Source organism: Carcharhinus amblyrhynchos, chromosome 8, assembly GCF_965287045.1.
Source record: "Carcharhinus amblyrhynchos chromosome 8, sCarAmb.v2.hapA, whole genome shotgun sequence".
Taxonomy (NCBI): domain Eukaryota; kingdom Metazoa; phylum Chordata; class Chondrichthyes; order Carcharhiniformes; family Carcharhinidae; genus Carcharhinus; species Carcharhinus amblyrhynchos.
In genome coordinates this window covers 39,717,735-39,741,295 of record NC_137331.1, presented here as the reverse complement: position 1 = coordinate 39,741,295, position 23,561 = coordinate 39,717,735, and the positions used below count along the sequence as shown (strand labels likewise).

Sequence of the window (23,561 nt, the reverse complement as noted above, 5' to 3'; positions counted from 1 at the left end):
CACATTCAACAGCCCTGAGAGGTTAATTTCACCATAACGATAAAAAATTATCACAATGCTTATCGTTGTTTCAGCTTCTTAATCCAATCAAAATTATTTTGATTTGATTAGGGTGGCACAGTGACACAATCGTTAGCAGTGTTGCCTCACAGCTCCAGGGACCCAGGTTTGATTCCCAGTTTGAGTCTGTGTGGAGTCCGCACATTCTCCCCATGCCTGCATGAGTTTCCTCCGGGTGTTCTGGTTTCCTCCCACTGACCGAAAGATGGGCTGGTTAGGTACATAGGCTCAATTATCCCTAGTGTACTGGTGTGCTGGAGTGTGGCGACTAAGGGATTTTCACAGTAACTTCGCTGCAGTGTTAATGTAAGCCTACTTGTGACACTAATAAACAAGTAAAATAAGTAAATAAGACATGGTTCAGGGTAAGAAAGTACAATTGTGACATTAAATCACCTGATTTGACTTTTGGTTGCAATTAAATATCAGAAAGTAAGAATTTGGAATGAATGGGTGGCAGTGGTTAGCACTGCTGCCTCACAGCACCAGGGACCCAGGTTCAGTTCCTGGTTTGGGTCACTGTCTGTGTGGAGTTTGCACATTCTCCCTGTGTCTGCATGGGTTTTCTCCGGGTGCTCCGGTTTCCTCCCACAGTCCAAAAGATGTGCTGGTTAGGTGGATTGGTCATGCTAAATTCTCCCTCAGTATACCTGAACAGGTGCCAGAGTGTGGTGACTAGGGGATTTTCACAGTTAACTTCATTGCAGTTTTAATGTAAGCCTACTTATGACTAATAAATAAACTAAAAAAAAGTACATTTTGAAATATTTTTGTAGATAGGTAGATTTGAAGATAGGTGAATTTTTGTAGAGTGGCACAGTGGTTAGCACGGCTGCCTCACAGCACCAGGGACACAGGTTCATTTCGGTTGCTGTCTGTGTGGAGTCTGCACATTCTCCCCATGTCTGCGTGGGTTTCCCTCAAGTGCACCGGTTTCTTCTCACAGTCCAAAGATGTACAGGTGAGGTGGATTGACCATGCTAAATTTTCCTTTAGTGTCCCAAGATGTGCAGGATAGGGGGGCTAGCAGGGTAAATTTGTGGGGTTACAGGGGTAGAGCCTAGGTGGGATGCTCTGTCACAGAGCGGTGCAAACTCGATGGGCTGAATGCCCTCCTTCTGCACTGTGGGGATTCTGTGACTCCTAACTTCCCAGCCTTTGATGATTGATGAATGTCTTTTAGTGAGGAGGTGAAATGACAGAAAGAAGAATCCCTTGTAAATGTGAGAAAACATTCAGTATTGAGAGAGTTAACGTGACTGAAAGAGTCTCCCAGTGCAGCATGAAAACAAGCTAATGCAGCATCTTGGCTAATTCCTTCTGTTTTTTCATGCTATCGAGTAACAGTGCATATATACATTATATTCATTTATATTTCAATCAGCAATTGGGGCATTTGTATTGCACACTGGAATACTTCTGAAAATCCATGATTTAACTGAACTTCAATTCCTCCAAGAGGTAGTATGAGACAATTCCAGAAGGCTGCAATAGGTTTGACCCTGTCTTTCCCACCTCTGTTTCTACAGGCAGTTTTTGGTCTTGCACAGCAGGGTTGCAAGAGATGGCACTGTGGTAAATAGACCTGTAAAGTGAATATATAAATGTCTGCAGTATGAAATGAGCTGCTGCATTTTCACAGTGGCCTACCGCTGCAAACATTGTGATTGCTGGGGCGATCATTCTGCAATATTCCCACTGTTATGGAGCCTATCTGCGTTACGACTTGCTAAATGTGCTGCAGCCTACCTCACGAAGTGGCTTTTTTATTCAAGATGTGAAGCAACTGCCTGCTTTCTTCCTTCCCCCGATGCCTACCCAAGTTGATTGCCAACATTGGTCAGAGGCAAATGTTTATCCAGCCCACTCTGTGCGATGTGATTTGTGTAATGCGTTCCAAATTCGGTTTGCAAATGTTGCAGAGTCTCATTTTTCTCCCTCAGCCCTCTGCACAATGACGGTGGGTGGCTCCCACAGCGAGAACTGTTAGGTCCTTTCGGCTATCTTTGAAACAGAGTAAAGAATCATTGAACTTAGTAATGATGGGTGGAATTAGCAATTTTGAATGTATAGCAGTACGATCGGGTTGCAATTGAAAAGAGGCAGGTCTTGTGACACTAATGGACAATTTACCATAGCCAATCAACCTAACCCACACATCTTAGGAGTGTGGGAGGAAACAGTGCTAACCACTGTGCCACCCCACACTCATTATCACATTTTGGGACCTTGCTGTCAAACTGGTTGCTGCTCCCTTTACATTTACAATCGTGACTACACTCACTAATTCTTGTCAATACAAGTACTGCAGTGCTTTGGAATGTCTTGGAGATTTAAATGCAATTTCTTCAGTCCATTTCAGGACATCTTCTATTCTGTCAATCAATAAACATTAAACTGTCCACAACAACAACAATTTGCATTTCTGTTTCTTCAACTTCATTTACAGGATGTGGTCATCATTTGCTAGTCCAACACTTATTGCCCATCCCAAGTTGCCCCTTGAGAAGGTTGGTGGTGATCTCCCTTTGGGACTCTCTACCCAACAGATGGTGAAAGGAGAATCTTTGAATATTTTTAAGGCAGAGCTAGATAGATTCTTGGGAGGTGTCGATGAAAGATTATCAGGAGTAGGCAAGAATGTGGGGTCGAGTTTACATCAAATCAGCATGGTCTTATTGGATGGCGAGACAGGCTGAATGGGCCGAATGGCCTACTCCTAATTTGTATGTTCTTGAACTGCTGTGTTTTCTTTGTAATGGTTGGATACAAGTGAATGGCTTACAGGACCATTTAAGAGTCAACCACCTTGCCATGGGCCTGGAGTCACATGTAGGCCAGATCAGGTAAAGACAGCAGGTGAACCAGATGGCCTTTAACCACAAACTATGGCCATCATTAGACTGTTAATTCCAGATGTTTTATTGAATTTAAATTCAACCACTTGCCATGGTGGGATTTGAGTCCAGGCACCCCGAGCATAGCCATGAGTCTCTGGATTATTAGCTCTGCAACAATCCCACTGTACCACTGCCTCTTCAATGTTGCAATGCATCCTGAGGTGTCTCACGGCGGTGTTATTAAAATTTGACACCAAACCACACAAAAGGATATCAGGGCAGATGATTAAAAGCTTAAAGGAAGTGAGAGAGGTAGGGAGGTGGAGAGATTAAGGGAAGAGTTGCAGAGCTTAATGCCTAGGCAACTGGTGGCGGTATTAAAATCAGGACTGTTCAAGACAGTTTTATCATAGGATCTCTTTAGTGCAGAAGGAAGCCATTTGGCCCATCAAGTCAGCACTGACTCTCTGAAAGAGTATCTTTCAGGTCCTCTCCCCTGCCCCATCCTGTAACCCCATGCATTTACCATAGCTAATCCATTTAACCTAATCTTGGGATACCAAAAGACAATTTTTACTATCCACCTAAACTGCACATCTCTGGGAGGAAACCAGAGCACTGGAGGAAATCTAGGTGGACATGGGGAGAATGTGCAAACTCCATACGGACAGTCACCCAAGGCTGGAATTGAACCCAGATCCCTGGCACTGTGAGGCAGCAGTTCTAATCTCTGTGCCTCCATCCTGTCCATGGAAATGGAGGCTGGAAATGGAAAAGTGAGGGCTATGGGGCTAGGTGACGTTATGGACAGGAAAAGGTCTTGAAAGGATTTGAAAACAAAGATCAGAATTTTAAAATCGTAGCATTGTTCTTTTGGAGAGTCAATGCAGACTCAATGGGCTGAATGGCCTCTTTCTGCACTGTAGGGTCTACGGTTATGAATCTGTGTTTAAAGCTAAATAATGCATTAAACTTTGGACAACTAAAGAAAGTTAGCCACTTGATAGGATTACAGAATATGTGCATTTATAAATGTATCTCAGGCACATATTTATGTCACTTCCATTAAAAGTATTGTCATTCTTTTTTCCATCAGATGTGGGCATTGCAAGCAAAGCCTGCATTTGTTGTTGCCCATCCCTAATTGCCCTTGAGCTGAACAACTCAGAGGGCAGTTGAGAGTCAACAAGTTGCTGTGTGTCTGGAATCATATGTAGGCCAGATCGGGTAAAGGATAGCAGATTTTTCATGGCTATCTGTGACTGAGAGAATGGAGGATATCACGTTCATTTGAAAGAACAACATTTAGTTGTGAATTCAGTTACATTTCCCCAATCAAAGCCAGACAGACAATAATGTTATTGTAATGGATTTATATTCCAGATTCCTAGATTACTCGAATGCTATCGGGACTTGATGGTTTGAGTTATAAGGAGAGGCTGGATAGACTGGGACCAAAAGAGAAAATGCTGGAAAATCTCAGCAGGTCTGGCAGCAACCTGCTGAGATTTTCCAGCATTTTCTCTTATGGTTTCAGATTCCAGTATCTGCAGTAATTTGCTTTTATCCTGGAAAGACTGTGACTTTTTCCCCTGGAGCATAGGAGACTTAAGGGTGATCTTATAGAGATCCTATAAAATAATGAGGGGCATATTTCAGCTAGATAGTCAACATCTTTTCCCTAAAAGTAGTGGGCATAGTAAGAAGTCTCACAACACCAGGTTAAAGTCTAACAGGTTTATTTGGTAGCACGAGCTTTTGGAGTGCTATTCCTTCATCAGGCAAGTCCAATGCTGGCATCTCCACATCATGGAGGACCCTGGCTTAAGGTGAAAGGGGAGAGAAACAAAAGGGTCCAAAGGGGCAATTTTTTCACACAGCGGATGATGAGTGTCTGGAACAAGCTGCCAGAGGTAGTATTAGAGGCAGGTACAATTTTGTTTTCTTAAAAAAGCATTTAGACAGTTACATGGGTAAGATGGATATAGAGGGATATGGGCCAAATGTGGGCAATTGGGAATAACTTAGTGGTTAAAAAAAGGACAGCATGGATAAGTTGGGCCAAAGGGCCTATTTCGATGCTGTAAACCTCCATGACTCTATTTATTCATTGAATTTTAAATTCCACCAGCAACCATGGTGGGATTTGAGCGCATGTCCCCAGAGCACAAACTTCTGGATTGCTAGTACAGTGGCATTGCCACTTGGCCACACTGCTGGTGTAGGGGCCTCACAGTTAAAGGGGGCTCCTCAGTTAACAGTGGCATTTGCATGCTTGTATACACTTTCTCCTCAAAGTGTTTACTGCCAATTTGAATATCCACAACCTTCTTTGTAAGCAGTCGTTAGCATGGAGGATGTGATATGGGAGGATAGACAAAAAAATCAACTAATGTGGACATTACTCTACTTTCAGTTTGGAAAAACTCAAAACTTGGGTCCAACCGCAACATGGTCTTCAGTTTTAGTTGTGTTGGCATCACAGATTAATATCTGTATTCTGCTGGTATTTCTATTGGCAATGCTGACTAGGCCAGCCTGATCTAACTAAACCCAAAGAGGTCTTTCATTAAACACTACTTTCTTAAAAGTATTGTTTGCTAAAAATATAGCTATTTGGAGCTTGCATGTTCTCTCCGTATCTGAGTTGGTTTCCTCTGGGTGCTCCAGTTTCCTCCCACAGTCCAAAGTTGTGCAGGTTAGATGGATTGGCCATGCTAAATTGCTCCTTATTGTCAAAGATGTGCAGTTTAGATGGATTGGCCATGCTAAATTGTCCCTTAGTGTCCAAACATTTGCAGGTTAGATGCATTTGCCATGCCAAATTGCCCCTTAGTGTCCAAAGATGAGCAGTTTAGGTGGATTGGCTATAATAAATTGCCCCTTAGTCTCCAAAGATATACAGGTTGGGTGGATTGACCATGTTAAATTGCCCCTTAGTGTGCAAAGATGGTAGGTTAGGTGGATTGGCTATGGGAAATTGTCCCTTACTATCCAAAGATGTGCAGGTTATGTGGAATAGCCATGCCAAATTGCCCCTTAGTGTCCAAAGATCAGGTAAAGACATTAGGTGGATTGGCCATCCTAAATTGCCCCTTCGTGTCCAAAGATGTTTACGTTAGGTGGATTAGCCATGCTAAATTGCCCCTTAGTGTCTAAAGATGTTTACATTAGATGGATTGGCCATGATAAATGCATAGGGTTAGGAAGGCCTGGGTGGGATGATTTTTTGGAGAGTGGGTGCAGACTCGATGGGCCAGTTGGTCTCTCTCTGCACCATAGGCATTCTATGGTTCTACTGCGGACAGCTGCTTAATGGAACTTTATTGGGTGGCAAGTATTGAATTTGGAACCAAAACAAAATACCCGAAAGACAAGTAATGACTTGTAACAGGATATTTTGGAGGTGAAAACTAAAGTTCTATTAATTTGAGAACCATGGTCTGTTGAAATCTTTAGGCTACACAAGTGAATTTCAGTAGTTCTCGTCCCCACAAACTTAAATCTGTCAGCACTCCCTTATATCCCCAAGTGGTATGGAGTTTACTCTATAGTCAGCCTGTTAACAAACATCTGCTGTTGGCACAAAACACCAGGGATTTTTGCTCTTGTGATTTTCATTTTTTCACAGCTCTACATATTTCTTAATTAAAGGGAAACTTAAGATGTAAACCAAAGTGTCAGGGAAAAAAAACCCTGCAAATTAGAAGGAACAGTTTACATATTTTCAGATGCTGTAAGAAAGGAATGGTTTGAAAGTCACATGCCCAAAGTGTATCTTACTTTGGGATCCTCTCTCTACCTTTACATATAATTATAATTGAAATGTTCGTTAATCCATGCTAAGTACTTTCAAGCTGCGCCAATAATTATGTATAACAGCAAGGGGTATGGGACTGGTAGAAAGTTTTCATCCACTGATGCATTGCACATTGCTCTTGTGACTGTCCCATAACCCATTACAATAACATTATTGTCTGTCTGGCTTTTGACTGTCAGTGTGTTAAGTGGGGCAACGCAACTAAATACATGGCCAAATGTTGGGCACTTTCAGGTGATTGCCTCTATCAAATGAACATAATACCCTCCATCCTCTCAATCACAGACTGTGCAATGTGCTTCAAATCATTGCACCCAAACATTGGAAGATACATAGTTAGTCTTGATAAATAAATGACTGATCCTCTGCATTATATATCACCCAAGTCCTCAAGGATTCAAATTATGTATAATACATAGCGCGTGTAATTTATTTATTAAGACAAAATGCGAGTTTCCTGGGCTGGGGTTTCAAGCGCAATTTGTCACACAGCTAAGTGATGTATTCTTATTAGTCTGACTCAATTACAAAGTCATCCCTCTGTGTTCTGTGTGTTTCTTAATGAACAGAACATTGTCTGTTAGTGTAATAATGGTGATGTCGGCAGTGACGTTCACTAGCAGTAATGACTTCTTCAGATTGGGTGGGAGGGTGGGGGGTGGGGTGGTGGTTGTGGTGGGGGCAGCTTTTTAAACCAGTTGACAAAATGTGAAAATTATAAATTAACACATTGTTGTTGAATCCACATTGTCACAGATGCTGGGGGATTGAGGGGGGATTGGGGGTGGGGAATATGGTTTCATATCTCTCTTCCACATGCTGTATCTCAGACAAAGCCTATTTCACTCAGCGTAAAGCTTTACTCAAGCGGGCACATTGAATTGTAGAATCCCTACAGTGCAGAAGGAGACCATTCAGCCCATCGAGCCTGCACCGACCACACTCTCACCCAGGCCCTATCCCATAGCCCCAATGCCTTTACCCTAGCTAATCCCCCTGACACTAAAGGACAATTTAGCGTCCACCTAACCTGCACAACTTTGGACTGTGGGAGGAAACCGGAGCACCTAGGGGAAACTCACGCAGACATGGGGAGGACATACAAACTCCACATAGACAGTGACCCAAGCCGGAATCGAACCTGGGTCCCTGGCACTATGAGGCAGCACTGTGTCACCGTGCTGCCCATGCGTTAACAAAACTTATCAACTCATAAATAAATGCCTGTGACCGTACGTGAATGTATGCCTTAACGTATAACCAAAAGGAAAAATGTCTTGAAATGTAACTCATACAATTTTTCCAAGTGTTAAGAGTTGAGAATGAATGAAAATTTCAAATTAAATTTAAAGAAGGCAGCATACTTAACCATGAGATCCAAAGATACGCAGGTTAGGTGGACTGGCCACACCAAATTGTCCCTTAGTGTACCAAGATGTGGAAGTTAAGGGGATTTGAGGGATAAATATGTGTGTTTCATGGATAGGGCCTGCGTAAGATATTCTGTTGGAGGATTGGTGCAGACTTGATGGGCCAAATAGCCTCCTTCTGCACAGTAGGGATTCTAGGATTCTATGATTCTGTGAACATTATTTTGATCAAACTCTTCCTTGTAACATAATTCAATTGCCTTCAAAGGCTTGTTACATGTTGCTGTGGGATTGATACAGGATGCCACAGATTTTTTTGCACAATTAAATGAGTTTCTCTGTCTCACTTGGCACAATTTTATAGTGATTGAGTTTAGAAAAATAATCAATACGCCTTATAAAACAAAATGCTCATTTTCCCCTCCCTGCATTTTTTTTCGCCAGTTATCTTAAACACTGGCTTCCATTCCAGTTTTAGCCATTTAATTTCCCCATCAAATCCCCTCGGCACTTTGAATGCTTCCCTTCAATCTCCCCTTAACCTTCTATGTTCTAAAGAAAATGATGCCAACTTCTCCAGTCTCCACATATGGCCAAAGTCTATCAACCCTTGTGGCATTCTAGTTAAAATCTGCACCAGAATACAATGGCACTGTGGTTAGCACTTCTGCCTCATAGCACTCAGGGTCCTGAGCTCAATTCCAGCATTGGGTGACTGTGTGGAGTTTGTACATTCTGTGTCTGTGTCTGCGTGGATTTCCTCTGGGCGCTCCGGTTTCCTCCCACAGTCCAAAAGACATGCTGGTTAGGTGCATTGACTATGCTAAACTCTCCTATAGTCTACCTAAACAGATACCAAAGTATGATGATTCGGGGATATTCACAGTAACTTCATTGCTGTGTTAATGTAAGCCTACTTGTGATATTAATAAATAAAATTTAAACTTTAAGCCATTACTGCCTTAATCTGGTAGCTCATATTCTAAGTGGTCCACATTGTGGGCCTGATTAAAGCTTTAAAGAGAAAGTTATCTTTGCTTCGACTGAAGTAATCTGTTTTTTATTTGCTACTGGGTTTTGTAAGAGCAGTCTTGGTTGTGACTGCGAGTGCTGAATACTTGCGAATCTTGGTTTTATATGTTTCTGATGGACCCAGTCTATTTTTCTGGATTTATTTGAGACAGCATAGTTGACAAGATCGTTTAGGTGGGATTTAATTCCCTGGTGTGGTGTACTGGTAATGGGCTGGTGCTAAATGCATTAATGACTACATTAAAATGATGCTGAAATAAGTTTACATGAGCACAATGTATACTTTATACTCCCTGGAGAACAAAACCCTGAAAAAAAGGGTTATTACTGATGATTATTCTGCATTTTCAATATTTGGCAATCAAACTGCCCTGCTTGTGTTGTAGTGGACATGAGGATTAATGTGATATTTACTGCCCTGTACTTTCAATTGCTAAAACACAGTGCGATGCATTAATGCCTGAGCCATAATGACATAATAATGATTATTAATTTTCAATGAACTTTAATATTTTGTGACATTCAAAATTAAGGTAAAAATGTTTATTTTAATGGGATTCCTTTAGCTCAACATGTTGAGCGTGTGTTAGTTTTAAATACAAGTATATTTCCTATACCTTTTTTGCATTATTCATACTTGAAATAACTCCTCTGAGGCCTGTGTCCCTTCACCAAATTTAGATTTATTTACATGGCAGGCAACACTCAGACAGGTACTTCCTCCTACAGAGTATAAACCCAGAATACCAGCTATCTTGACACTCTGCATTAAATACACATGCATTTCTCCCATGGACAAGATGGTGGCACAGTGGTTAGCACTGCTGCCTCACAGCGCCATGGACCTGGGTTCGATTCCACGCTTGGGTCACTGTCTGTGTGGAGTCTGCCTGTTCTCCTTGTGCCTGCATGGTTTCCTCAAGGTGCTCTGGTGCCATCTCACAGTCTGAAAGGTGTGCTGGTTACGTATATTGGCCATGCTAAATTCTCCCTCAGTGTACCCGAACATGTGGCAGTGTGTGGAGACTTGGAGATTTTCACAGTAACTTCATTGCAGTGTTAATGTAAGCCTACTTGTGACACTAATACATAAACGTTAAACTTTAAGCCATTACTGCCTTAATCTGGGAGCTTGTATTCTAAGTGATCCACATTGTGGGCCTGACTAAATCCATTACAATACTTTTCACAGAGCACCAGTATTAGGAAGAAGCCCTACCACCCTTTGAACCTATAAGAATATTATGGGTCATCTGGCACTGCTCAATTCCATCTTCTTGTATCCTTTTCATACCCACAATTTCCTTATTAACCAAAAATCTATCAATCTCTCTTTTCAACAGACTTGGTGATTGACCCAGCTCTCTGGGATAGAAAATTCCAAAGGTCCAGAAGGGAAAGTGAAGAAATATTTCCTCGTCTCAGCCCTAGATGGTTGAAGCCTTAGGTCCTAGATTCTGTCCGTAGCTCCAAAATCCCCAGCCAAATGAAGCATTTTCCAAGCATCTCCCTTCTCAAGACCCTTGAGAATTTGATGCAATTCAATGGGATCACCACTCATTTCTATAAATATAAGGCTATTTCTCCTTCTAGGACAATCCTTTGTCCTCAGAATGATTCTAGTAAACTCTGTCTGAGGCAAGTGTATCTGTTCTTCGATAAGCAGACCAAAATTGTACACAGTATTCCGGGACTGGGTTTTACAGAGGCAGGCTGGGCATCCTCCTCCTCCCCAGTTTTTGTCAAATATGTCCTTCTGATGTTGGGTTGGCAATGTGATGGCATTCCAGAGAACCTGGACCATGTTTGAGTTGAGCAGGTCCCCAAATCGGGAGCCCGCCTGCCTTCACTGAAGAGTCAGTTGGCAAGATATTAAGTTTGTCATGAAACTAATAGATTACAGTTTCTCGTTGCCCACTCTACTTCACAGAAGTTGCATGGGAATGAGGTTGGGAATGAGTTCTGGCAGATACTCGAGGGTGGGGAGCTGTGCTTGGAAAGGTCTGCAAATGGAACCATGGGTGCACGTGGCAGCAGTGATTTTGATTTGATTTAATTTGATTTATTATTGTCACATATATTAACATGCAGTGAAAAGTATTGTTTCTTGCGTGCTATGCAGACAAAGCATACCATTCATAGAGAAGGAAAGGAAAAGGTGTAGACTGTAGCGTTACAGTCATAGCTAGGGTGTAGAGAAAGATCAACTCAGTGCAAGGTAGGTCAATTCAAAAGCCTAATGGCAGCAGTGAAGAAGCTGTTCTTGAGTCAGTTGGTACGTGACCTCAGACTTTTGTGTCTTTTTCCGATGGAAGAAGGTGGGAGAGAGTTTGTCTGAGGTGGGTGGTGTCCTTGATTATGCTGCCTGCTTTTCCGAGGCAGCAGGAAGTGTAGACAGAGTAAGTGGATGGGAGGCTGGTTTTGGTGATGGATTGGGCTACATTCAGTGTCTGCTGCTGAATGTGGCAGCATTTGGCTGACAGAACGATGAAGGGTAGAGTGGTGGGGCATGGCAGTGGTCAAGATCAATTTCTGCTTCAGGGCCTAACCCCTCGCCAGCTGGACACCCCACACTAGACCCTCAATTTGACCTGGAGTCCCTTGTGTCATGCTGATTGGCCAGCACTCCTGCCAGCCAGCTGCTAAATGGCCAGTCGATGCTTGATTTGACTTGGGCACGGGCACTTTCCCTTCTGCTTCTCTTATTCCAATAACAAGCATAAAATCCACCCCAAACATGGTCTCACCAAAGCTCTATATTATTGTAGTAACTCTTTTTTACTCATGTGCTGTAATCCTCTGTAATAAATTATACAGGACTCCTAATGCCTGTAGAATTGTCCAAAGATGTGCGGGTAGATTGGCCATGCTAAATTAATCTTTGTGTCAGGGGATTAGCAAGGTAAATAGGAGGGGTTACGGAGAAAGGGCCTGGGTGAATTGTTGTTGGTGCAAGCTTGATGGGCTGAATGGCCTCTTTCTGCACTGTAAACTTCTATGATGCTGTGATTCCGTGAATGAAATGAATATTTCACTCTCCAGTATATTTTTATAGGTATAATGAGGTTTAAAAAAACCAGGTTCTTGGACAATCTGAAGTCATTCTGAAGTGCAAAAGCAATCCTAATCTCTCCTTTGACTTAACTACCTTTAGCAAAATCCATCATAGTCCCCACTCCAAACCCTCTCCACAATCTATATCCTGCTCTTCCCACCATCCACCACTCTCTCAGAATAGGTGGCTATCTTGAACGTACTTGTTTTCAAAGTCAAAACCTTTGGCTGTCTCTTCCTTGGTGATGCCCAGCCTCCCCAGTCTGTCGTACGCTCCTCTCTGCCCTTCTTCAAAACTAGTTCCATGCTCCAACATTGTTAATATCCCGCCTTGATGCCATCCTCTTGCACACACTTCCCCAGGCCCCATGCAGCTTTGATTCCAATGAATCCTGTCCTGAATCCACTCTGATCCCAGATTGTGACCACTTGAGCTTTCCATAGAATATAGAATCCTTACTGCGCAAAAGAAGGCCATTCAGCTGATTAAATCTGCACTGACTCTCTGACAGAGTATCTTACCCAGGCCCATGACCCAGCTCTACGACCCAACCCTATCCCTGTAACCCCACACATTTGCCATGGCTAATCCACCTAACTTACACATCTTTGGACTGTGGGAGGAAACTGGAACATCCAGAGGAAACCCATGCAGACATGGGGAGAATGTGCAAATTCCACACAGACAGTAACCTGAGACCAGAATCGAACCTGGGTCCCTGGCGCTATGAGGCAGCAATGCTAACCATTGTGTCACCGTGCCTTGGGCACATAATCACTAACCATGTTAAATCTCTTCTCTCCAGGTGTTTGCCCCTCCTCTCTTATTGAAGCACACCATCGCTCTCTCTCTCTCTCTCCTTAAACCATTCCCCATCAATCCTCTTTACCCCACTCTGTTTTTCCATGGTGCTGCTATGGATCATTGTTTCCCTGGCAAAATCGTCACCTCTCTCACCTGCGTTCTGTTTTGGAGAATGAGATTGGATGAAAATGGAGTGACCAAGGAGAGTGAGAGCTGGAGAGTGTGAAAGACATCCTCATGTTTAGCATCTTGCATGATTGTAGGACGCTCCAAGATGTTTCAAAGTGCTTTTGATCTTGGAATAGAGACGTTGTAGAAATGCAGGAAACACGAAGGGTGGCTGGGATTTCCATCCTCTCACCCATTCCGTGGTGTAGTTTCCGGCAGTGGAAGTGGATCGCCATTGGCCATTGGTGGGATCTTCCAGTCCTGCTGATGTTTATGCCATTTTGTGTGGCTCACCCATCCATCCACTGGGGAATCCACTGTGGGGAGTGAGTGGGAAGGGCAGGAAAATCCTGCCAGAGGGAAGGGCAGGAAGATCGGCAGCCAACTTGCACACAGCAAGATCCCACAAACAGCAATATGGCAATGGATAAATTGTTCAGTTCTTATGATTGGGGTGTAGAATATTGCCTTCAGGATGCTGGGGAGTACACCCCTGCTCTCCTACGAGAGGGTGTCTTTGGATATTTTAAATTCAGTGCAAACACCAGTCAAATCCTTGGCATGATGGCACAGTGGTTAGCACTGCTGCCTCACAATGCCAGGGACCCGGGTTCAATTCCTGCCCGGGTGACTGTCTGTGTGGAGTTTGCATGTTCTCCCTGTGGCTGCATGGGTTTCCTCCTTCAGTCCAAAGGTGTGCAGATTAGGTGGATCGATAATGCTAGATTGCCCCTTAGTGTCCAAAGATGTCCAGGTGAGGTGGATTGGCCACGCTAAATGTGTTCGGTTACAGGCATAGGGCAGGGAAGAGGGCCTGGATAAGTTGTTCTGTCAGAGAGTTGGTGCAGACTCAATAGGCCAAATGGCCTCTTTCTGCACTGTAGGGATTCTATTCTATGATTATCCTAAAGGATATCATGCTGAAACAACATGAAATCCTTAAAACACGACTAGTAATTTGATCCAATTTGCTCATTGCAATTTTAACTAATAAGAGCAAAGAATTTGTCAAATACCGTTTACCTTTTGCCAATGCAGTACCCCATTAAAAATATTAAGGGGATATTGCAGTTTTGCTAGTGTTTAACAATTATTGTATTCTTGGGGGACAAAAATTATAATATGCTCCACTTTGATATGGATATCTGAAATAATTTCATTGTAATTCAAGGATTATTACCAGTAATTTGGTTACCAATGTGACCTCTCATCTATCAACTGGAGTAGATAAAGTTGATGGGTTGGTTGATGTAGAATTAACTAAAAATGACCCAAAATGTGCTGTAGATTGCTGTGAAAAATTAACTGCAGTTTTTGTGTTTGTTCTGTACGTTCCTGTAGGATGTTTAACATGAGCCTTCTTTCAAAGAAGCCTTGGTTATCCAACACTGTTTTCCGTAAACATGTTGGGATGTGAGCGTGCAACTGCTGACCCTTCACTCTCAGTGTTCCCATTTGCAGATGATGAGGGGAGGCATTAAGGACCTGCATTTCTGTAGCACCTTCCACAACCTCAGGATGTTTCAAAATATTTTTGCACCAAAGGGAAGGCACTAGTGTTGTGGCTATTGTGGAATCATAGAACCCCTACAGTGCAGAAGAAGGCCATTCGGCCCACTGAATCTGCACAGACCACGATCCCACCCAGACACTATCCCCGTAATCCAATTATTTAATTTATTTTTTATTCATTTGTGGGACTTGCACATTGCTGGCTGGTCAGTGTTTATTGCCCATCCTAGTTACCGTTGAACTGAATGGCTTGCTAGGCCATTTCAGAGGGCATTTGAGAATCAACCACGTTGCTGTGGCTCTGGAACCACATGTAGGCCAGACCAGGTAAGGATGGCAGATTTCCTTCCTTAAAGGACATTAGTGAGCCAGACGGGCTTTTCCAAAAATGGTTTCATGGTCATCAGTAGATTCTTCATTCCAGATATTTTTTATTGAATTCAAATTCCACCATCTGCTGCGGCAGGATTCGAACCTGGGTCCCCAGAACAACTTATTTACCCTGCTAGTCCCCCTGACACTAAGGGGTGATTTAACATGGCCAGTCAACCTAACCCCCACATCTTTGGACTGTGAGAGGAAACCAGAGCATCCAGAGGAAACCCATGTAGACACCTAACCCTAACCCGAACCCTAACTCCCCTCAGGCAGTGACCCAAGCCAGGAATTGAACCCAGTTCCCTGGCACTGTGAGGCAACAGTGCTAACCACTGCCATTGTACCACCCTATGACACTTGCCTAGTAATTCAGAGGCCCAGTTTAATGTTATGGGTTCAATTCCCAGCATTGGTTCATATTCCGTTATTAAATCTGGAATATTGAAAAGCCAGCCTTGGTAATAGTGACGATGAAACTATCAGACTGTGGTAAAGAGCCTACCCATATTTAGGGAAGGAAATCCATAGTCTGGCTGGCCTATATGTCTCCAGACCTCCACAGACTCTGCAATAGGCTAGTAAGGTAATGCATTTTGGAAGACCTAATAAGATAGGAAATATACAGTAAATGGCAGGACCTTTCAGAGCATTGATAGGCAAAGGGATCTGGGTGTACAGGTACACAAGTCACTGAAAGTGGCAATGCAGGTAGAGAGGATAGTCAAGGTATATGGCATGCTTGCCTTTGTGGGTCGGGGTATTGAGTTTAAAAATTGGCAAGTGTTTGGCAGCTTTATAGAACCTTAGTTAGTCTGCACTTGGAATATACTGTTCAATTCTGGTCACCACATTACCAGAAGGATGTGGAGAATTTGGAGACGGTGCAGAAAAGATTTACCAGGATGTTGCCTGGTATGGAGGGCATTAACTATGAGGAAATATTGGAGAAACTTGATTTGTTCTCACTGGAGCGATGGAGGTTGAGGGGAGACCTGATAGAAGTCTACAAGATAATGAGAGGCATGGACAGAGTGGATAGTCAAAAGCTTTTTCCCAGGGTGGAAGAGTCAATTACTCAGGAGGCATTGGTTTAAGGTGCGTGAGGCCTAGGTTTACAGGAGATGTACAAGGCAGATTTTTTACACAGAGAGTAATGGGTGCCTGGAACTTGTTGCCGGGGAGGTAGTGGAAGCGGATATGGTAGTGACTTTTAAGGGGCGTCTTGACAAATACTTGGATGAGATGGGAATAAAGGGTTATGGTCTGTGGAAGGATAGAGGATTTAAGTCAGGCGCATGGTCGGCGCAGGCTTGGAGGGCTGAAAGGCCTGTTCCTCTGCTGTAATGTTCTTTGTTCCAAACTGCTCAGTTCACAAGCGATTAAGGGTAGGCAAGAAATGCTGGTAATGGGTTTGAATCCCGCCACGGCAGCTGGTGGAATTTGAATTAAATAAAAAAAACTAGACTTAAAAATCTTCTGATGACCATGAAACCGTTTTCGATTGTCGGGAAAACCCATCTGGTTCACTAATGTCCTTTAGGGGCATTAATCTGCCATCCTTACCTGGTCTGGCCTATATGTGACTCCAGAGCCACAGTAACGCTGTTGGCACTCAAATGCCCTCTGAAATTACCTAACAAGCCACTCAGTTCAAGGGAAACTAAGGATGGGCAATAAATGCTGGCCCAGCCAATGATGTCCATGTCCCCGGAGGAATAAAAAAAATAAAGATGGTGGAGGGGGGGAGCCATTGAAATGTTGCCACTGGAAAAACTCAGGAAACATGGCAGCCAATTTTCACACAGCAAGCTCGCATACAAAACTAATATTGATCAGGAAATGGGCGCTTGGTTCAATATCTCCTCGGTTGAAGGTACTTCCAACAATGCAGCACTCTTTCAGTCTCACACTATGTTTTGTGTCCAAATCTCTGGACTGAGACTCAAAGACGGTCCAAAGATGTGTGGGTTAGGTTGATTGGCCATGTTAAATTCTTTGTAGTGTCAGGGGGATTAGCAGGGTAAATGTGTGGGGTTGCAGGAATAGAGACTGGGTGGGATTGTGATCGGTACAGACGCGATAGGCCAAATGGCCTCCTTCTGCACTGTAGGGATTCTATGATTATATGACGAAGGGTGGGAATTTTTGGCCACGTTTGCCCCAAGGTCAAAAAAATCCCCTCCCCGAGACTTTTGCATAGTCCTTGTCCCACCCACTAAGATTCCTATGGCAGGCGGGAGGGGAGAAATCCACCCAAGAGAACAGCCCACAGAGGTGTGGCTGACATTTGTTGAGCAGAACCGAGAGGGTGAAGGGAGGATTGGGAGTGATGCTGTCGTCCGTCACTTAGCAGCTCAGAGACCAGTAGGATTGATAGCGATTGAAGAGCAAATTGCTACTTTGGCTAGGGAGTGGTGCTCGGCACGGGGAGAGGTAACAAGGGAAGAAAATAACCCTTTAAAAATGGTGCTCTTACGCAAACTGATTGCTTTGTGTGCATGTGAAGTGACAGCTGGCAATTTGTATTACACTGCCCATGAAATATACAGAAAGAGGAGGAAGCCTCAAGCTTGTTCTATCATTCAACAAAATCATAGCTGATCTGTGACCTAACTTCATATACCTGTCTTGTATAGCTGTACCATAACTTAAATGCCCTTGTAGCCTAATCCTCCAGACATATTGTGCCCAGCAGTATAAAAAAAAATGCACTCTTATCCTTAGCTAGGTAAGTGTGTGACTGCAGTAATATAAATGTCCTCAGGAAATGCACAGTACATGATGTCAAATTATCGGTATTTAATTCGGACAGAAATTGTGCGATTCATTCTTGCTTTTTTAATACCCACACCCGGGAACTGCCTTGCGCAGTTTAAACCACAAAAAAAATACACACGCACGCACTTTGGGCAGGCAAGGAAGAGATTATTTATTCCTTCTTTGTGATCTGTGCAGTTCTTTTGTGTGAGAGGTTTCCGCTGATGATGTTTTTCTCCTTGTATTTTTGCAGAGAGAGAGAAGAAGCGAGAAGAGCCATTCTGAGATTGTGCCCACAATTGTGGGCCTGTCCTCCTGATGTCCTCTGTTCGGCCCCTAGTCATGCATCACTCTTTTTGTCACATTGAACTCCATATGCTCCCACCCTAGAGAACGCTCCGACTCCGGCAGTTGCTCTTCATTCTCACTAACAATTTGGTAATGAAATATTGATTTTTAGTTAGATTCATATTGATACTATTAGGTTTGCACTGATCAATCATGCTAGCCTCTTGTCTGAGCAGATAGAAGGCACTGCTCTGAACCCTGGAGATTACATCCAAGTACACTGATGTGTTAATTTGATGGATCTTTCACCATGAAAGAAGCAGAAGGGGGGGTGGAGGAGGAGAGTGGCAGTTCGAAAGAGAGGAAGATCTTCATTCCCCCCACCCCCCCATGAAGATTTCTTCTTTTTTCACTTGAGGGGCCACCTAGCCGACACATTCATTGCTGGGCAGCAAGCACGTTCTGCTGCATGGGCGTGCAAATATTTTATGAGCTACAGAAGCAACTTGCTAATTTGATCACCGACTAACAAGCAAGGGAGGGAAGGAGAACGCCGTCCGCAGCCCCTGCAGGCTCTGGACTCTTCGCTTCATGGTTACAAATCTCAGGACTCAGAATACTGTCAAAGGAAAGGCAACAAAAAGAACACATACAGACATGCACACACACACGCACATACACGCACGCACGCACACACGCGCACACATACATGCACGCATGCACACACACACATACACGCACGCATGCACACACACGCGCACACACACATACATGCACGCATGCACACACACGCACATGCACGCACGCACACACACACACGCACACACACACATGCATGCACGTGCACACAGTCACAGACACACACACAAACACACGCACACACTCACACACAGGCTATTGTGTACAAGGGACCATCTGCAAAATGATATGGGAGGGGCTGTCATTTTTCATTGCTTGGGACAGGTACTGGTCCAATAGCATGGCTGTAGCCAGTCTTACACCACACTGTGTAGCGTTGATTCTTTAGAAATATGATGTGGAGATGCCGGTGTTGGACTGGGGTGGGCACGGTAAGAAGTCTCATGACACCAGGTTAAAGTCCAACAGGTTTATTTGGAATCACGAGCTTTGGAGCGCCGCTCCTTCATCATCTTGAGAAATAAACACCCTAGCGCTATGGATGGTGGATTAAGACTCCTACACGTCACCAAGACAACTTCTTGAGATGGGGGACGTTGTTATATCAGACCAACTGGACAAAACTTGCTGTTCTGTCTTCTCCAGTGAGGGATTGCCCATCCGATCTGCCACCGGAAAGGATATTCTGCCAATCTTCATGATCAGAATGATGGTGTAATTCTGCCTGAAGGCTGTTTCTGTTAATAGGTCGGGGAAAGCCACATTTTACTGTCCATGTTTTGCTACGTTGAAGTTTCCAAACAGCAAGTGGTTGTTGGAGTGGGGACAGTGCGCTATAACCGTGGTGCATGATTTGATCGGACTAGTCCTAAAATGTGCCGCTTTGTCCTGCCTCAATCCAGTTTATGTCCAGCGCTGAACTCTGTCAATCCTTGTGCTGTGCTTGAACATACAAGGCAGACCTAACCGAAGATTTGTGGTACCAAATGTAACAAATAATGCATTTTTTTAATTTGAGGAGGATGTATTTTGATTGGGGTGGGAGATAAAGACAGGGATCCCTGCGAATTGGCACGTTGCATGGCTTAAGATACATGTTAGCTGGTAGCCCTGTGATGCCAGCTGAGTGTGGCACATGCCAGTGACACCAATGCACTGGTCCGTACCTGGATGCAGCAATGATACTCCCACCCAACACTCAGCATCCAAGGCCAAAAGCTCCAACAACTGCTTGCGTGTTATTTTCCCCACACAGGACGATATTGTTAAAGTCTGTTGGTGTGACCACGTGGGCATTGAAATGAGCACCTTGTGGATCCTAGATTTGGGTTATTTAAGAAATGGTTAGTGAATGCACTGAATATGGAGTTCTTAACAGCTTCCTGGATTATGATGTTATGGGGGTGGGGGTAGGGGGGGTGGATTTATAAATAAATTATGTCAGAGGAACACTCGGTGGGCTGGCCTGGGAGGGGGTCATCACATCAAACCCAACAACATTAATAAAAATCATTGAACAAAAGTGTTTGGACCCCAGGTTTTGCTTTTAGACTCCAGACAATTGGAGGGCATTGACAAGTTTTCTGTCAGTAAGAAGTTAGAAAGGGTGGGGGGGGGGGGTGGTGGGAGGGGGGGTGGGCGGTGGGAGGGGGGGTGGGCAGTGTTGGCGGCGGGGGGACGTACCTCATTAACACAGTTTACCTGCTCGGAGCTAAACTGGGGAAATAACATCTGTGGTTTCCCTCCAAGGTGTCTATTCATCCTCTCGCTGAACGCAATAGCAATGGGTTGACATTTCTTCATAACTCACGGAGGAAGGTTCCCTAACAATATACACAGGCTTGCAGTCGGGAGGGAAGGCGGCAGAATCGTCAAACATTTCAGGCGTACCATTCTGGGGTAATGAAGCGTAGCAGCAAAATATACCTGTACAACACTTGATAAAGATGAGCTGACACACCAGTCCAAATAGGTTCTTTTGTGTGCCTGCTCACGTCAATCCATCAAGGCTTCAGCAAGGATAGGCAGGCAGCAATAATAGTTCCAACTGGCAGGAGTCATAAGGGATGGGAAAGGTGACAATTAAAAGCCTCTCCGTACTTGTAATTGAATCAAAATTGTAGGCCTGGCTCATTTTTCTTTCGAGTCGATGGGTTTTCGTTTTAAACACAAGGAACAACTCATTTTATATTTTATCTGTTTAATCGGGTGACTCAAAGAGACAGAGTAGTTTCTCGTCCCCCCCTCCTCCTGCCCCCATCCCCCCAAGATGTCCAGCATTTCCAATGTCGCACCTTGCGGTGGCGGGGGGGGGGGGGGGGGAGGGGGGGGAGGGAGGGATGCAGTTGGTAGGAGAGTTAGGTCAAGTTGACCGGCCAAATGTACTCAGCCGTGTGACACGACCAGATCTCTTCCACATTACAAATAGAGCTGGTCGCTCCTTTATGTCTGAAAGAGACAAGAACTGAAAGAATTAAGTCTTAAAAACTGAATTCAATAGGTCCTCCTTGTAGCAGTCCTAGGAACTGAACACTTTTTTAAAAAAAGTGCTGATCTGTAATTTATTTCTGAGATCAAGAGCTGTGTGACGAATGCAACTGCAATTTCTAACATCTTGCTGGTATTGCTTGTTCACTCAGTGAGAAACACAAGTAGATCATAGATTTGTAGACTCATAGAATGCATACAGTGCAGAAAGAGGCCATTCAGCCCATCGAGCCTGCACCGACAACAATCCCACCCAGGCCTTATCCCTTAGCCCCTCGTAGTTGCCCTGCTAACTCCCCTGACACTAAGGGGCAATTTAGCACAGCCAATCCACCCAACCCGCACTTTTTGGGACGGTGGGAATAAACCGGAGCCCCCAGAGGAAACACATGCAGACACGGGGAGAACGTGCAAACTCCACACAGACAGTCACCCAAGGCCAGAATTGAACCTGGGTCCCTGGCGCTGTGAGGCAGCAGTGCTAACCACTAAGTAGCCCCTGTGTTTTTATTAACGGGGTGGGGAGGGTATCACTTACTCAAATTGGGACTAGATGCCACTGCCAGACTATCACGTTTCCTTAACTTTGGGTTGACCTGTTTTTGTTCCTTGTCACGACAGTGTGTGGGCAGTGAGTCCCATGGATTTTTTTTCTCTCTCTCTCTATGTAGGCATGTTGTATATTTACATTCCAGGTACTGACACAAGTATCTGCTATAAATAGATTGAGATACAATATGTATTTCCTGACTTTGATTTTTTCGGGGAGTGGGGGGAAGAAAGTCAAGGAATTTTAGTGTTGCACTGCTACCTTTCTGGGAAGACTGTACATATATATATATATGTGTGTGTGTGAGTGTATGTAATATATTCAAAAATGTGATAACTTAAAAGATTGATTGTAGGTTCTATTGTTTTGGTGGGATCTTTTATAATTTTGTTCTTTTGTCTTTGGGGCATACACTTTTCTATGAATTTGACCTCCCAATCACTTTTTTTAAAAAAAAAATGAAAGGTTAAAAAGTGGCGAAATTCGGGAGTGAATCTTTTTTGGTTGTAGAAATTTCCCTCTGACCCCCTCCCCCCCACCCCCACCACCTGCTCCCTTGTTCCGTTCATCTTACTGACGGTTGTGATTGCACAGTGGAAGGAATTTACCCATTCTGTCCACCACGGGAATCGTAGCGGGCAGGATATGGACCATGCAAAGATCCGTTGACCTGTGGTAGGGATTTTCCGGTCTTGGCGTGGGAGGGTGGGGGCGGGGGTGGGGGTTGGGGGGGGGGGGGGGTGGGTGGCGAATGTGACTGGAAAATTGCACCCACATGTGTGTCTGCCCCTCCTTGCTTCATCCACTGTTATGAAGGCTTCGTCCGTCTTCTTTTAAAACTTTTTCCTGAGTTATCTCCCCGCCGCACACTCCATTATTTTTGTGTTCCAAATTTTTCTTTCCCCACGGCGGGTCTGGGACTGGGATTCGCTTGAAGGTGGGCGTGTGGAATAACTGGTGCACTTATTTACGAAAAAAAGATAAACAAAAGAAAAAAATCATTTGTATGATAAAAATATATATTTAGATTTTCCAAGCACAACTCTGAGGAAAAAAAAACAAAAAAAAAAGGCTCTTTTTATGTTTCATAAAGATGTTACTACCATTATGGATCTTTTTTGCTACAACAGGCTAAATAAACTCTGTAATGATATTTAAGTCACTGTGAATTGTTATTTCTGCCTCGGAGCCAGTGAGTGGATAAATGTCAGAAAATCCCATGCAGTTCTTTCAAATGTCAGATTGAACTCCTAAATGGTGTGGTTGTCGACCATCTCTGATGCTGCCAACATGCTCAAATGACTCCTGTCACTTTTATTTTAATGATGTGTGGAGTTTGCGCTGGGTCCTTGTAACTGGTGGGAGATACAACTTCAATACATATCTGTACGTTCAAGTTCAACCCCCTTCGGTTGCATTCGAATGTGATCAGCTCGCACATTGTGCCACCCAGGGAGAAATTAGATTCGCGGGCCAGGTGTGGGGCCAACTGTCCATCCAATAAGGTGGGCGGGTGTTGGTGGGGGGGGGAGTGTTGGGTGACAGGAGGGATGGAACTCAATTATTGCCACCCTCTCCCCCCTTTTCACTTTAAAATAGTTTGCATTAAAGTTTGTAAATTTATCTCTTTTTGTGACTGGCACAGTAACTTCATTGCAGCGTTAATGTAATTCTACTTGTGACACTATTAAATAAACTTTAAGCTTTGCAAGGAATATTTGCTGCTTCCATCGAGTCTTATCGGTGGTCGTTAAAGAGCAAAAGAGCCACGCTGTGGAATCCTCCATTTCAAGAGAGGGCC

At 43.9% G+C, this 23,561-nt stretch overlaps 1 protein-coding gene across 1 annotated transcript in view; it reads left to right on the top strand.

The window, feature by feature from the left end:
* tshz1 (teashirt zinc finger homeobox 1) overlaps positions 1-18,764 on the top strand; it is a 247,031-nt gene extending 228,267 nt beyond the window's left edge. Inside the window, exon 3 of the mRNA XM_080193915.1 lies at positions 18,050-18,764. The gene's annotated coding sequence lies outside the window, so the exon portion shown is untranslated. The remainder of the gene's footprint in view (positions 1-18,049) is intronic.
* Positions 18,765-23,561: the final 4,797 nt, after the last annotated feature.